This window comes from Lepeophtheirus salmonis, chromosome 5 (assembly GCF_016086655.4).
Source record: "Lepeophtheirus salmonis chromosome 5, UVic_Lsal_1.4, whole genome shotgun sequence".
Classification (NCBI taxonomy): Eukaryota; Metazoa; Arthropoda; class Copepoda; order Siphonostomatoida; family Caligidae; genus Lepeophtheirus; species Lepeophtheirus salmonis.
The window spans coordinates 61,865,464-61,881,283 of record NC_052135.2 but is presented as its reverse complement, the minus strand read 5'-3'; the positions used below and the strand labels follow the sequence as shown (position 1 = coordinate 61,881,283).

Below are 15,820 nucleotides of genomic sequence, written 5' to 3'. Positions count from 1 at the left end.
TTTTAAAGAAAAGCAATAATTATATTCTTTATTATTATACTTTAAACATAGGAAACATGACAACTTAATAGTTCTGCCAATGCAATAACCTCCCAAGTGAGTTAAAGACAATTTTTCGAGGTATTCGAGTTCAGCCAAGCAAATAAATTTTCTTTCGCTAGAGTTAACTTCCACTTTTGCAGGAAGCTGTTGAGATATGTCCTCCAGATCAGTGAGGAACTTTCACCCTAAAATATAAAAGGACTGTAAAATAAATATATGTATTATACATGAAATTCAAACTACTTTCAAAAAAGTCATTACATCCTTTAAAGTACCCGGATTAAAGTCCAAAACTTCCAACCGTCTTCTCATTGTCTTTAGACTTGTTAAGAGGAAATTCTTGTCCAAGTAGGATATCGTATCTGGTGGTACCACAAGGAATTTGTAGCTGCAATGCTTTTTTTATGGTGTAAGGAGAGTGGAGACCATGTAGTGTTATTTTGTTGTATTATTGCACAAATAACATAGTTGGTCATCATTAATTATACGATGAATTGCCAGATATGCGGATGCCCCTACTATAATTCTATGACTTTGTTTCATAAGTGAGTGACAAATTTATTTAGAAAAGATATATATTTTAGTTATAAACTACAGATTCATTACCTTTGATTTCGGTTTAATTTTGTGAACAAGATGACCGTTTAAAAAAGAGAGCAATTTTTATGGAAAATAAATTTAAAAAGCTATGGTTAAGAATAAACCCTATCTTTGATTTTCTACTTAATATTCAGAGAGGCAAACTTTGTGTGGCAGTCTTTTTAAGAAGTATATAACTTATGACTTATGTCATTATAGATAATCAAGTCTGAGTACACTTTGTAATTAGTATTCCCTAGTATTTTTTTCAATTCCCTTCTTTTTTCTGATTACATCATATAAAATATCGGAGCAAATTATCTCTGATACGTTGCAGATATTAGATATTTTCCCTTGCATATCGGTTTTTGGATTTGGATCCGATATATCCACCCACATCTAATTTATAGGTACATATTATATAAGTATATAATAGAAGCATACATTTTGTGACGGACCTGGCTATTCTTCGGGCACACTATTACGCCAGGTCAGTGCTACAATTTGAGAAGCACAAACCCAATGTCTCATTTGACTCGTTTTATATTGTATGATTATTTTCCATTTAATAATAATAACTATAATGGAATGCTCTGTAGACATTCAATTGTAAGGAATCACAGGTAGTTTGAATAACTTTTTTTTTTTTTTGAAAACCTACCTGTTTCAATCAAATATTTATTGAAAAATAATCAGAATATTAACGTATAATCCTTTGATTAGTATAATTTTTTTTTTCCTCTTTATATTCTTATACATACTTATTTGTGAGTTGATATGGTCATAAATAAGCAATCCATTGGGATTTGAAACCTGAAAAAAGAGATGGCAAGAACAAAAAAAAAACAGGGAAGACATAAGCATACCTTTATATCCAATGCGACTTTTTTTTGTGGCACTGACTTTTGATCACACTTCAACCTGTGGTGTTTCAACACCAGAACAATCTTGAACAAAAATCAAGTAAATTATCAATTCTTCATATAGATATAAACAGCCCCATAATTGTCCATTTTGGGCTTCTCTTTAAATGTTCCTTCAATTGGTGAGATGCAGTTGCAGTGATTGAGTATTAGTAAACTTTTTAGTGTTAGGATTACTCCATCTGACCTATGAATTGTTTTTGAAGTCCATAACCATTAAGCATATTTCCTTTTCGAGGAACATCTGAGACACGAATCTACGCACATTCAGTTCAAGATAATAATTTCTCCCGAGCACGGTGTCCATTGAGCTACGTCGTTCCATTTTTGGCCTTTATATTCACATTTATGGACGGTATAAGTTGTCTAATAATGTCAATTATAGTCTTCATTTTATTTTACTCCGATATATACATTTTTCCTTTAAGAATGTCTTGTAATTGGCGTGTAGCCCTTCTAGAATAATCAAAATATTTTATTATAAATTGAAGGAAATTTATTATGCAGTTGAGAAATATAAATGCAGATCTAGCTCTAAATGCGTTATTTTATATTGTAGACTCGGCGTTTTCATTCTGCTAGATTATTGATTGCAGTGCTCAGCTATGTTCTGTTGTTACCTTAAATACAAAAAAAAAAAAAAAAAAAATACAGGTCAAGATAACTATTGGCTTTAAAAGTGTTATGGGGATTCCGTTCCATAAAGTGAATAATCATAGAAGTCCATGTTGAATGAAAAAAAAACTTGTTTTTCTTTGTTAAGCCTGGGACTTTTCAATCCATGTCTTACTTTTAACAGATCTGTTTCATTCTTCCTTTTGCACGAGTTCAATTCAAGTCACTTTTCCACCCATATGTTATATAAATGTAATTTAGGCTCATTTTTGTTGCAAAATCATTCCTACTTTCTTTAAAATAGACATGAGGCCTGTGATATTCTTATTTTTGAAGAGCATTTATGTCATTCATCAAATCAAAGTACATTGACATCTGGAATAACTTTGGTAAAGTTATATATTATAATTTGATAAAATATCGAAGAATTACAATCATTCATTAATAACAAATAAATTACTCTTATCCTCTCATCCAAAAAAAACTAAATCTATTCGATGTTTGATTGTCTTTTTTTTTTTTTTTTTTTAATATTAAAGAACCATAATTACATACATGTAGTTATAGTTATTTCAGAGGGTTTTATTATAAATATCTACAAGTCATATTATATGTCGAGTTAAATATCATCAACAATCATGATACCGTTAGTTCTAATATCATTATCAAGCAAATATGTATTTGTACGAGTATGTAAACATAGATTGTAAATATCACATGAAAGTCAAAAAATAATCTTCACATTTGTTTAGTAAAGTTAATTCCAACAAATATGGACCCTACAAATTAAAATTAAAAGCCGATCAATTAGAGCAGGGATTCTCAATCTTTATTTATTGATTCACCACTTGTAAAATATTTATTTAACCCAAGTACCACCATATCATTTCAAATCATTTTTAGCTTCAGTGATAGGGCTTTGCTTTTGGATTTTTTTTAAAGTCTAAAAATTTGAAAAAAATTACAAAATATAAAAAATTTCCTTAAAAATTCAAAAATCTATAGCTATTCTCAAAAATTAAAATTTTTTGGAAAAAAATTTCAAAAGTCCTTAACTTCACACAAAATTAAATTTTTTGAAAAAAAAAAATCAAAATCCAAAACTGTTCAAAAAATTTTGGAGAAAAATTTAAACCCTGAGTTAGGTACGACTTGTAATTGTTTTTTCTTCAAAATCTACTCGATGGAGTGCCTCTAAGTACTCCAAGGGGTATGTGTACCCCATTTGAGAACCACTTAATTAGAGGACTTACATACCAGATTTGAAACTTGCATAGGATTGAACATATACATGTACATAATGAGAAAGAGGTGCAAAATTAATTTCTAATCAATTTAATTAAAAACTTCTATTAATTATATATAAGCATATAAGCCTACTCTTAAGTGGATCCAAATTAAAATGGTTATTTATGTAATTTTTCCATGAACATTCGCAAATTAAACGATTATGTTTAATCAGTAACAGTCAAGACTATGCATTTATTAATCGTCATTAGTAGTATGTACGTGTCACTTGATTCCATAGTACGTTTATTATTATTCATCTATAACTGAAGGCTTTATTGCCTTCATCTTTGGTGGCCAGTTGCATAAGAGAGTATTAACAAGATCTAGAATGCTATGAGGACCAAATGATTTTATTCATAATTTTTTTGAAGGACTATTGATTATTCTCGTGTACGGATCCGGATTTTTAGTAACGCCAGTGGTGGTGCTTATGTTCATATATTCATCCCTTGAAAAGGATATACACAATGCAGGTTTGCAGACTTAAGCCCCATGAAATCGTACACACAAATGGGATAAATATTTTAATTTTTCTTTTAAAAAAAGATAATTTTCAAGGTCCTCCTAATTTTTGATGAATAACTCTACCTGGAACACACCCAACAATGACCCATTCATATCCTTTTGGATAAAATTGCGACTTTAAAAGTGAAGACACTACTTATGTAGGTAGAATAAAGTCAAAGTATAAGGAATGTGTATTAGAAATGTTGTTCTCGATCTGTATTGGTCTTGAGACTGAAAGTCTTAATGATATTTCATTTGCAACCTATCAGTCTTGGTCTTATATTGGGCTCGACTCTTGAAAGTAGTGTTGTCAAGGCCAAGACCAAAACAAAATTGTCATTTTCAAAAAAGAACAGAAAAAAGTGATTTTTTCTCCCTCTTGCTCCCGACTTAGTGTTACTCCCTTAAAGTATTGGCCTTACCTTGGTCTGGGTTGAAGCGGATATGTTCACAATGCTAGTATGAATACTTTATTGTACTCAACTATTGGTCTTTTCAAACCCTTAAGCTCCTTTGAACTAAATATCTTGATATATATATTCTTTTATTTGTTGGTCATGTGATCCTCCGACATTGTTATTTTGTTAGTTCAGATTCATATAAAACTAGGGTAAGGTAATAAGAAGTATATATATTTGCAGGCATTTTAATTGCGTCGCTGAATTTTAATATTGTATATAAATACATAGGTACATATCTGTAAAGGATGCATGTTTTCTACAAGGACATTAAAGCCTTCATTCTTAAAAATAATAACAATAAATCCACACACATACACAAATATATTGACCAAAACCAGTTTTCCTCATAAATATTTTTTTATTATTTATAAACTTTGAAGGTCCACTTGTCAAGGAGCTTAAGGAAAGAAATAATCAACTTTCTAGGATGTTGAGGAATTTTATTTACAAGGATGAAATTTTCATTATGTAAAACGTACATCACTAAATATCTCTTATGAATTTGTTTGCCGGCTTTTGACAAATAAACGACCAATAGTTCAATATTAATATTTCAGCAATCTTTTTAGAACATAGAGCCTGTAAAATTAAGTTTTTACGGAATTACATGTGATTTTTGAAGGAAACTTCACATGATCTAATAAATTGTCCTTAATTCACGAAAATTGCCCTACTAAGGTAGAATATATACAGGGTCTGGCAACATAGCCTCCTTTTTTATAATGTCTGATAATCAGGCTGTAAAAGTAGTAACAAGGTGGATGGAGTTTGATTCTAAAAGCAAGATTATAAAGTTTTCAAAAAATGGAGTAGTGAAAAATGTGCAATTGCAGCTGGAAATATATATATCCTAAAGGATTGCAGAATATTTTATGAAATTAAAGTAATTGCAATATCGCTCCTGAGTTTTAATTGATGCAATTTAAGAAAATCAATTAATTGCTTCATTTTATAACAGTTATAAAAGTTCGTCCAATTTGAGTAATTGGAACCGGATTTATTTTGGAAAAATCAACATTTGTCAGAACTTTGCAGCATTGCCAATACATAGTTATATAATAAAATATTTATTCAGAAATATAAAATATGTGACATTTTGCTTCTTTTTGTATAAAATAACCACCTTCTAAAACCTCTCAATGAAAAGTTATTTAAAGATAAATGAAAAAACACCGAAGTTCAATTTATGGACAATGGAGGGACATCACCTATCTGATAAAGTTTTCAAAATTATGTAAAACAAACAAAACTTTAAATGTGTACTTTAATTATGATGCAAAAAAAAACTTTTTTGATTTATAAAACTTGTTTTATTGCCTTTTGGAAAAAGGAGGTTCTGCTGTCGACCCCTGTATAACAATTAACAAAAACAAGTTACTGCATAGACATTTTGCGTTTCTAAAATTAAAGCATGATGTTTTGAGAGACTATATTTCTACTTTTATTATGCTCATGCTAGTGACGACATACGCTTCATAAAATAAAATTTGTATTTAATACGACACAATTTTCTTAACAATTACTTAGTTTTATCAATTTATATATGCATATTTCTACTCAAGGGAGTAATATTTATCGATTAAGGCAATCCATAGAAACCCTGCATGCTCTACTAACAACTTGACCTTAATCGATGAATATTGCTCCCATGGGCAAAATATGTATAATATCTAAACTAATAAATCAAGGATTGTCTGGATGAATGGATGTCGAACTTATTTTTCATCTAAGAAATGAGAATTTAGCTACGAGTGTGTGTAGCTAATGCTTAGCGTGTTATGATTTATAAATAAATATATATATATATATATTAAACTGAGCGCCTCAAATTAATATAAGAAAAGAAAAGGGGAATTCTATTACGTATCTATATTATTTAAACCAAGTTAATCGATTCACCTAGCAATAATAAACCATAATTCTACTCCTAGGTATTTAATATCAACTCTTGCATCCTACAATCTAAAAGGATGATCCATTTAGGAAATTGGGCATTTCATTATGTGACAATGAGATACAATTTGAGTATTCACTCCCTCTATTGAGGGAAGATATAGATTAACTACAATTTGTTTGAATTGAGTTCTTCTGCAAAAAAACAAAAAACAAACAAAAAAACTTGCTAATTGTCGTAAAAAAGTCTTTCAAAAGTAGAAGTAATTCAACATAAAAGCCGTCTGGCGAGTAAAAAATAATTTATGTATACCGGCATATACGAAAAGACGTCACCAAGTGCATTATTTCATATACCTATAAAGAAAAAAAGGAGTATAATATTCAGGGAGCACTGTATAAAATGAATGAAATCTCGCAGCGTTTAGTTCAACTCATATTAAAAAAGGAAAAAAAAGCAGGAAGTACTTTAAAAGTATGAATATGACTGTAGGGGATACTTAGTAAAGAGGTAAAACACTCCCTGGGTCATCAAATCATTTTTTGTTTCTTTTTCAATCAGTTATTTTTATTTTTTCTTTCTTGAAGAGAGAATGTCGTAAGTATTGAGTAATTATTTATTATTTACGTGTGAGTGTACTGATGAAAAACAGAGGGTACCACCAAAGATTTGTTGGGGCGTTATCTTCTATGGCAAAATGTCCAAAGGCGAAATGGCTTAAGGCAAAATGTCCTGACACCAAAATAGGGAAAAGTAACGAGCACCATCTTCTATATTATTAAAACAAAAATTTTATATTCGTCTACGATTAATAACTCTGGCCAAAGTAGGGTACTACCATAAGTGAATTGATAAAGCCTAGTCATTGTTTAGAAAATTGGGATGTATGATTATTAAATAAAAGTTACGTCATGTTTCTATCTGAATTATTTTTATACTTGTGACGTCATACTACAATTTCTTAAGCTATGTGGTATTTGTTTACTTTATCAACATTTATTAATGGTGCCTGGAGTTATAAGAGAAAAATAAGGGTCACATCAGTTAACTTGTTGGATCATGCAAGGTTAATTTTAAAAACGGCTTGGCGTTTTTGTATGACTCAAACGATAGGTTACCTTAAATGAACCAACTAACTATTTATTCTCCAGGAGGCAAAACCAGTTTGTCTTGATACTAATAATATAGTTCTAAATACTACGTAAGGAAATTGGAAACTTATGTGATGTGATGAGTAATGTACTACCCGTATTATATACGTAAAATAATGGATGTAGATTTGAAGATATGGATTAAATGTTTTAGTTTTAATGATCAATGAACCTATATTTATAATAGGTTCGCGATAAAGTAATTTTGTACTTTTTGCTTTATATAATGCTTTATGAAAAGTATTACAATCATTTGTAAATAGTTAGAGAGCTTCCACAAAAGTAAACCTAGACTGAGACCACATCTCAAAGAGAGGGATAGGCCCATATGTCATTTTGCTTTAGTATGCTGGCTTTTCCCTAGAATCGAGTTGCTTGAGAGTGCAGCTCACATTGCGAGTTGCACTCTTAGAAAGACTAAATTTGACTCCGATACCTATGGTAAGTAAGTCTTGAATCAGTCATTGCTTCTTATTCATGACTTGGTGGATAAGTTGCATTTATTGGGTTACGTTTACGCTGTTAGCCATTTTCGAGATTGTATGATAAACGAATGGAGCATCCGGAGCATAATTTTCACAACGCCCTCTATGCGAGTAATATCCTTATTTTTGATATTAAATAATATTGTCTTTCGAAGAGTTGTGTTGTTTTACCGCAAGACGAAGTCCTTCTCTGTCGTTTTGTTTGCCAAATAATTTATGTGAACTACGACGATGGCCCATTAAAATAATAACACTAACTTCCACTCTCTAACCACGATTGGATGATTCCCTTTTCTTGTACTTTTTAAGAAATTCTTGGTTCCCTTGATATCTTTCTTTAGCTTGAAAACATGTAATAATATAGTTATATAAATTTGTTCTAGTTTTGATATTCATTTGTTTCTAATTTTATTGAGGAACAGAATCATTTTATAATATATAAAAATCAATTGTTGACCTAGTTATAACATTAAATATTTATACAATATTCTTTATGACAACAGAGTTTTCAATATTTCAGCACTTAACTTCAGTTTTTGTGGAAATGACACCTTACTTATTTAACCTTTAAATAAACTCCTTAAAATTTTGCAAGAATAAAACTAGTTTTTTTCTAGATCATCAATTTTTTTCATACACAAAAAAAGATAATCAATTTTATAAAAAGGGCAAAAATTACAATGGAAAATTCTCCATAATTACAGTGTATATCAAAAGTCTATGGCAGTTATTTCAAACGGCAATAAAGTTATGTACGTTTAAAATTACTATTTCTTACGAACAAAAACAATTCGCATGAACTTAAGGGATTTTATTTAGGAATAGTGTCTTTCTAGCCAAATAAACTGTGAAATCTTGGAGGGGCTGAGAAATAAAACTGCTGCACCCATTTACGGCAGAAACAAGATCAAGGACATTGCGAAACGTTTCTGTGTCTCCACAAGCCTGGTATCCCCTTGATAAGCACAAATTGCAATGTAACCAAAAACTTTTCCGATCATCACTGACAGAAGTCAACATCAGTGCTGTTAAGAGAAAAATTGCCAGATTGCCAGGGAGTTAAACATTTATAAAAATGCCACGAGCCGCATTGTGAGGCATGACCTAGCCCTCAAATCAAGATCTTGAACCAAAATCCAAGGACTAACATCCCCAAAATGTGAGAAAATTCTTGAGACATGGATTTTTTTTCTTCAAAAACTGACCTTTGACCACCTAGTTCGCCAAATATAAATCCTTTGGATTACTTTATGTGGAGTGCCTTGGAGCATGAGGCCTGTACAGCCTACCACTACAATGGGAATGCCTTGAAGGCTTCTGTGGCACGAGAGTAGAACATCATACTCAAAGCTGTACTGAAATACATATTTGACAATTCAAGTATTGAGGCTTGTATTGGTACCAAGGGAGGAATTTTGAGAAACAAAAATTGTGGTAATTTTTTGTTTGAATTAAATGCATAATTTTCTCTCAATACTTGTTTTTGTATGAATATATACTTTTTTAGCGCGGACTTTTAGTACAACCTTTAGATTTGACAAGAAAAAACTAAGTGCAGATAGATTCGTAGTTAACTTGCCAAGTACTACAAGAATTGAACATGGAATTTCAAAGATTTTTTGGGAAAGTAAAATTTTGTTGACTCGTATTATCCATATTTATATCCACATCTGCAACTTTCTCAAAGTTGACATCCTTTACTTTAAACGCATCTTGTACATTTTGAATCTTAAAAGAAAATGCACAGTCCTTCTCATAATTTAAAATTAAATAAAGATTGGACAAAAGTATTTAGACATTTTTTTATCTTTAGACTGCTATACACATAAAAATACTTCGTGAGTTTTTAAAAGTCTGGATTAATCAAATTTCTTGAAAATTTGAGAAAAAGTTCCTCTTCAAATGAACATATAATCAGAAAAAATGTATCTATCTTGGTTAAGGCAAAGAAGCCTTACATAGGATCCAAAGAAGTGACTTGAGGATTAAATGTACCAATATACTTAATGCATATATGATTTCTTTTGAAATGTATATACGACAAAATCGATTCGCAGGAAAAAGAAATAGAGTTTACGTTTGTTAGCCTAAGATTATCTTGAAAGGATATAATTAGTCGAATAAGAAAATGTATCTACATAGTCTGATCTAACCATATAAGCAGTATCTGATTGAGTTTATATTCAAAATTTAATATTTTTTCTTTGTGCGGCTGGAATTCCGGTCCAAGCTTCTGGTCAGTAATAAAACTCCTCCCAAAAATGATCAAAATCGAATGATTGTGATCATTCGATTGTTTGATTAAAAAAACACATGTTAATTTAGTTCCTTCATTTATTGAGTCCATGTACCTTAGCAAATATAGTAATACAATGTGAATTGTGTGTAAATTCTTATTTTTTACAAAAGAAAAAGGAGTGGAAACGATATAATTTGTCGTATACAAAATACATGCAAGGCAGTCTGGACAGAAAATCATATTTATTTGTAAAATGTTCAAGAGCAAATAGTAACTACAAAGGTTTTATTAATTGCGCCTTCCAAGTAAAAAATGATTCATATATTTTCTATTTAGGATAATGTATTCAAATATCCACTTTATTCCCTGCATTTCAAGCGAAATGCTGATCCCAACCAGCTTCTAAACTCAAAATTACGTATAGATATAACATTACTTACTTACTTTAAGAAATGATTTAGATATTTCATTTCAGGCTCTATAATCACTTTTATGTGGTTCTCCATAACTTCAGGCTCTTCAGATCCCAGTAAGTATTTTGATTTTTAAAATTTTCGCGGCTATTAAACTTCATATATCATAATTCTTTTTTTTTTCATCGAGCATTTTGTGAATTTTGATTCCATATTTTTTTGAACTTTTTTTCTACTCTTTGTAAATGTAAGCAAATTTTGGAGAATAGTAAGCTTCATATATCTTAGTACTACGTTGCCATTCGTTACGAACGAACTGAAAGTCTATATCTAACTAGAATTTGGTTTGATTCTTGGTTAATGTTGCATAATAATTGACCTCGGATGATGGAATAAAAATAAAGAGGGAAATAAGGTTTGATAAAGTCAAAGAGGATAATGACTCAGGTTGGCAAAACGTAGAAAAATATAACGTTTTGAATTAGTGAGTACCCCTTTCTTTATGTTCATTCTTTAATAGATTGTTGTGGTGTTAATATCTCCCTCTGAACAATGAATTGGCGCCGATTTGCTGTGTAATTTAAAATTAATGCATAATTAAATAACAAATTGTATGTTCAAATATATTTTTACAAGATTTTCCTGTCACTAATGCTACTATATTTGTGGAAGGTCTCTTCTCAATAGCAATAATACATTTTCTCCCCACAAAATCATATAGAAGGCAGCTTATGTTAATATACATTTAAATTCAGTAGTACCATATGCATTGCAACCTCCTTCTTCCATCACTCTCCAAAATGATCACTCCCAGTAATGACAAATGGACCAGGGTTATATTCGTGTCTGGTTATAAGTGTGTTCTATTTTTTCAAGTCATCCTTTGACATGAAATTAATATAGATTTGGGAGTTTATTATTTTGGTATAAAAAATGTTTACAGATAAATGTATTCTATGGAAAACAGAAAATTGGATCCTCATAAAGATTTCAACAACCAGAAAGTGTTCTTACCCTTAACTTAATATTCGTGAAAGTGGTATTTCAATATTTTTACAGTTAAAGTTTTTTAAATACATTTGTATATATGTCTTAAGGGCAATTTTTTTATATTAGCCTTGTGAAAAAGACGCAATACAAACAAAGACAATCATCTATGAGTCGTCTGGAAACATCTCCAATATTTTAAGATCCTCCTTAGTCATCAAAAATAATATTTCAAAAAAGTAATAACTTCGCCACCATCACTTTCAACTTATTTAACAACTGTAAAATCATGGTTTGATCTATTTAGTAACCATAATATTTTTGACAGAAAATATTGAATAATGAGACTTATAATCTAGAGAGATGATAATATAGAAATCGGTTTTTATAAAAACACACACAAAAAAAAAAACAGAAGCCTTGCATTTAAAAATTTTTCAATTTTTTAAACTTTTATTGCTATTAAAGCTGAAACTTTGTTCAGAATCACTTTTGCTCCTTGTGAATTGAGAGTTTATCTTTAGCTAAAGTATAATGGATTTGGAATCCAATTAGAATTTGGTAAAAATATCATATATTTATATTCAGATGATGTGACAATTATGGTAGAAGTAAAATCGGAAAACGACTCTTCAAAAGAATGGAAATTGTGATTGATAAATTCAAAGTATATAAGATCTAATCTGACAATTAAAAAAAAATGAGACCACAATTCTTCATATTGACAAATAGACTTACTATGCTTTAATACTAAGAAAATGGAATGTTTAGTTATATAAAATGAAACTGGAAGTTAGAGCTATAATATGGATATGTGGGAGAACCAGGGGAGTTTGTGGATTTGAGCAATCGTTGGCTGTTAGAAAACTAATTATCCACCGTTCATACTCAATAGGTTTTCCCCTATTGGTAAGTAACGTGAGAATATTCTATCAAATTTATCAATCTTATTTACAAAAAATTAATTCGAGTTATAACTTGCAAAAGCGGATTGAGCTATGCAAAACAATTGTTTTCCCATTAGATATTTATAAGGCAACTTTGATCACCTATCATTGGAAATAATGCCATTAAAGAAGACATAATTTCTTAAAAATTTATATTAATAAAAGTTAATTTTAAGATAATAACAAAAGGGCCTTTCATCTTAAGGGACTAATGATAAACTATAATGTTTATTTGTATTTATAATAAAATGCAGTTCCCTATAGAATGTGATATATTACTATATTAACAAATAGAGGTTTTTTTCCAGGTGTTATACATAGAAGAATACTTCATGTCTTATAAATAATATACTTTTTTGATTGCCTTGAAAGCCATAAAATGGTCAATTAGTTGATCTAATGAGAGTATTTTAACTGTTCAAATTGTTGTTCTACTCAATCAGTGAGAAAACAATGCCATAAGAAACTGGACCCGGAGACTAGTACATTAAGCTATGTGAACAATGTGGCAAAACAAATTAATATTGAAGAATGATCCACTTCAGTAAGAAATCAATCTTAAATAGGAAATTACTATTAAAGAGATTATCAAACCATATTTTATTTTTCCAATCCGGTGTATCTAAGATGAATTTTCGGTACATGCTTATGAATACTCTCGGAAAACCCCAAATGAAGCTGGAATAAATGTGAAATGATAAGGATAGTTTGCTGCCTAAAGAAACCAAAAAAACTGGTTATATGGAAAGGTTTAAAAGAATTCAAAGTCTTTTGATTAAGTATATCATACCAGCACGAAACTTTTGGATGTTGAGGAGTCTAATTATAAACAGGTTAATAGGTTAATTCCCAGAAAATTATTGAAGTTTCTACTGAAATGAAATCCTTTTTGGGAAATTAAAATTAAAACAAAAAGCCCACTCCATATCTAGCAATGATATTAGCAGGAATTATTCCTACATCGATCCTCCATTCCACACCAAGTTCATCAAGGACTTAGTCTTATAACTCTGTAACAGATCTCCAATCTTACTTTTGGTCTTTCATGCACTATTAAGTACTTTAAATTTATATATTTTCTCTTGAAAAATAATAAGAACAGATTTGAAAAATAAAAAACATGTATTTAAGGCAGCAACTACAAAAACCACTCCCTCGTCCATTATCATATTATTTCCATCTATGCTAATTAGTGTGAATAGATTTATGTTTTGGGGATAGTTTCTCAAACGGTAAGGCTTCCAGTGATACTGCTACATACGCAGCATATGTATTCCTTCTCTACGATAGACCAATATGCAAACCTATGCAAATTGACATTAAGATAATAATTTCTCCCGTGCGCGTTGCCTATTGAGCCACGTCGTTCCACCTGTTACTTACATATTTTGCATTAAATTAATTTTGTTATACTTTTCAAATAGTTTTGAGTATGAAAAATATTTAAGAATTATAATGCAGGTAACATATTAGAGAAACAAACATGATCGAAAACGATGAAAATTTGTCTTTATTAAAAAATAAAATGAGGAAAGTCATATTCATAAATAAAATAATTTGAACTTATTATTTAATCATTTACTTACAATTTTAATTCAGGGCTTAGTGTGCAATTTGGCTATAAATGTGACAATGAATCAATTTCTTAGTTCCTATTTATTTGGATATTTTCGTGGTGGTCAATACTTATAATAATTGGAAACCAGAATAAGTTAATTGAAAAGTGTGCATCATAAAAATTAATGTGGATTAAGGATCTATAGAGTGTGTGTGTGTGGGGGGGGGTGATACAGGGTGTAAAAACGATCTCCAGCGCTTCAGATTTCCAGATTTTTACAGCATATATAATGACAAAATTACGCAATACTTTTTTTTTGTGAACTCTACCACACGTCCAATTGGATTGGATTCAGGAGCACTGCTATGACTGGGCGTCCAAGGTTCTTCTAGCTCTTGTGACATGAATCTGACGAATCTGACGAGGGTACATTGAGTGAGATGTATTCTCAATGATTGCATCTGCTGCTCAGTTTTTGTTTTAAGAATAAATCTTTCAAAAATATCCATTTTATGTTAATTTAATGTACATAGATCAAAGGCGCTGGATTTTGTTGTTATACGCAGTATGACTTATTTTATGTGTGTACCTAAAAATGTATAAAATATATACAAATAGTCACACATAGTGTTCTATAGATCCTTATTTATTCGGTACGGTCCAGTCTTAGGACCGGTCCCATAGGTCCTTAGGAATGTCCGTCCTTGGTGGAATGTTTTCCTAAAAATGTTGATGGTTTATTAAGCTAAATAAGATATATTAGATATGGATTTTGAAAAAAATATTTCATTATAATGCAAACAAATATATTATACTTTTACTTAGTTCTAATCTGTTATATAATATAGTAATTAGTCAAAGGAAAATTCCTCAATGACGTCATGAGGACACTAGTCACACATATTCATACGTGTGAGCGGAGAATACAACCAAGCAACCCTTAGTTGTACTCTAAAAACGTACTCATACATAATTTTTGTCTTCTTTTTATATTTTTATTATTATTATGAGCCGTAAAAAAACAAAAATAAAATAATAACAAATAATAATAATAAATGCAGTTTGTACGATGACTACTAAAACCCTGCTACATATTCAACCTACAGAGTTACAACCCATGTTTGAAATTCATTTGGTTTCTAGAGAAAAAATGAAGACCAAGTTTTTCCTTTATTCTTCACCCTTCCAAAAAAATGTATATATAGAATTTATATAATTGACAGAAAAAAATAATTATTTTAATGCACAAAAATAATGTCTGAGGCCTTTGTGAATGCCTCTTGCTGCTTGTACATATACGGCAAGCCGGCATGCGTGCGATTCTTGCAAAAAAATAAAAAAATCTAACTGTAGTGGAGGGGAGGAGAATCACATTATGTGTGTACAACTATACTTAAAATGAACGGAAAGCAGCAAGTTCAGGCATGTTTAAAATAATAAAAATAAAAACTCTTTGCCGATATTTTTTTCTCTTTAATCTTTCCTTCTTCCCTTCAAGCAGTTTTTTTCTGTTTCTTTTCCTTCCATATGTATATATATATATGAATCTTGCAAAAAAAAAAAAAATTAAAAAATCTCTTTGGTTCAAATATACTCTGACTTGGAGCATAAATTTCGTAAGAGATTTCAACAAATAGTCCTTTATGTTTGATGTTTTATTAGAAAACAGAAAATATATGAGGAAGGGCAGTTTACAATTTAATTGTAGTTATTTTTTTTTGCTATGAAG

At 30.1% G+C, this 15,820-nt stretch overlaps 1 long non-coding RNA gene across 1 annotated transcript; it reads right to left on the bottom strand.

Annotated features, from left to right (window-relative positions):
* Positions 1 to 2,131, bottom strand: LOC139905268 (uncharacterized). Its single transcript, XR_011779914.1, has 3 exons — positions 1,488 to 2,131; positions 286 to 1,434; positions 1 to 227 (listed from the first exon to the last, which is right to left on the bottom strand). It is a non-coding gene; the product is annotated as an uncharacterized lncRNA (long non-coding RNA).
* Positions 2,132 to 15,820: the final 13,689 nt, after the last annotated feature.